A 1,873-nucleotide genomic window follows, 5' to 3' on the forward strand; every position below is an offset into this window, starting at 1 on the left:
GCTTTTTTCATAGAACTACTGATTCTTTAAAAATATCCATAGTGTCTCATCTTGTATTTCTCTTCCCCGAGGCATGGAATAAACTACATCATCTCTTTACTGGAGAATAGGGTTAAGAGCCAACATCCAGGCATAGGGGCCACAGAGCAGACTGCCTCAGTGAGGGCAGTGGGCGATACCTTCCTAACCCACCTAGAATTGTGCTAATATTGTTCTAGTAAAGGTTTCTATATTCCAATGTAAATAAATTGACCATACTTTTTTTCTGATTCTCACCTGTCATTTCCAACTGTACTTTTTAACGTTAACAAATGCTACATGTCAAACTTTGCTTTTGACTTGATATTGTTTTATCTTTTCTATACGATAACTGAATGGAAATCTGCGTAGATCTTGACCCACAGGTAGGCACATCAGTTCGGAATCACGAAGAGCAAACCCAAAGGAGAACAACACACTCTCTTCTCATTGACCGCCTCGGGCTTGGGGCGGGGCGGCCGAGGGGGTTGCAGAGGCTCAGCTCAGGCCAGGTGGGGGCGCCCACTGCGCGTGTGCAGCCCTGGTCTTTGGAACTGCAGGCAGTGGGGCCTGCGGCACCGGGGGATACAGTGATCGGGGGACAGCGAGCAAAAGACCGTGACAAAGAACGCTGCTTCCTCTGATTGGCTGTAAGGGGTAGTTCGAATCAGCCGGCGGAGAGACGCGTCCAGCGCACTGGCTCTTGATTGGCTGGGACGTGCGGCTCCGATTGGCCCGGCCGTCCGCCCTGCGGCGCGTGGACACCTGCGAAGGGATGAGGCAGTGGCCCGCAGCTCGCGCAGGGCCCTGGCGCGGCGGTAGCTGCCAAGCTGGCTACGCGGCTCTCCCGCTCCCGCTCGCACCCGCGGCTCGCCCGCGCTCAGTCGCGGCTGGGGCGGGCCCGCGCCTCGCTGTCGCTGACCCCGCCACCCCCGCCGACCCTGCCGCACCCACCGCTGCCGGGCCTGCCTCCCGACCTGATACCCGGGCCGCCGCCGGCCTCGGCGCTCGCCCTGGCCGAGCTGCCCCCGCTACCCGCGCTCCCGCTGCGACCCGAGCCGCTGGCGCCCTGGGGCCCCATCGTCCACCAGTCGCTGCCTGAGCTACCGTCTGAAGCCTGCGCGCCCGCGCTACCCGCCGCCGCTCTCGCCCTGCAGGACCTGCCGCGCCTGCCCGCGCCCGCGCCACCATCTGGGCACTTGCCGCTGCCACCGCTGCCCGAGGCCGCTGTCGCCGCCACGCCTGGGCCCGTGGGCGCGCGCGGCCGCCCGCCCCTCATGGCCGAGGCGCCCCCGCTGCCACTGCCGCCGCTGCCCGCACGGCCCTCGTCCTTCACCCTGGTGGCGCCGCCGGCGCCCAGCGACCCCTGGCCACTGCCGGTCTTTCCCCCGCCTCTGCCTTCGCCGCTGCCGCCCCCGCACTACTTCTTCTTGTGGCCGCCCTATTGACCCCCTGGCCCTCCTGCGGGCCGGTGAGTAGGCAGCCCTCCTACTCCCTGGACACAGAACCGTGCTCCTTATCGCCTTCCCAACTGGCAGGTTCAGAAGGCGTGGGTCAGAAACCGGCCTGGGGAAGAAGTAGGGGGTGTCAGGAGAGCAGCCCACGTTTGGGGGAGGAAGGAGCAAGTCCGAAAGGAAACTCATGTTAACATTTAGGGTCTTTATTCCGTTTTCTTTTCCTGCCCTATAGTAAGCCGCTTGCTTGGTTATTTGAGAATGTAGCTAATCCCCTGTGCTGATAAGCTGGCTGGTCATCAGGACGGGTAAGGCTGGGGGACTCACGGCACTTGGCTTGAGAAAATGAAAACAAAAGATTAAAATGCTTTAATTAGGGTGCCCAATATATCCCATTTTCT

The sequence above is a fragment of the Hipposideros armiger genome, unplaced genomic scaffold, assembly GCF_001890085.2.
Source record: "Hipposideros armiger isolate ML-2016 unplaced genomic scaffold, ASM189008v1 scaffold_1576, whole genome shotgun sequence".
NCBI classification, from domain to species: Eukaryota; Metazoa; Chordata; class Mammalia; order Chiroptera; family Hipposideridae; genus Hipposideros; species Hipposideros armiger.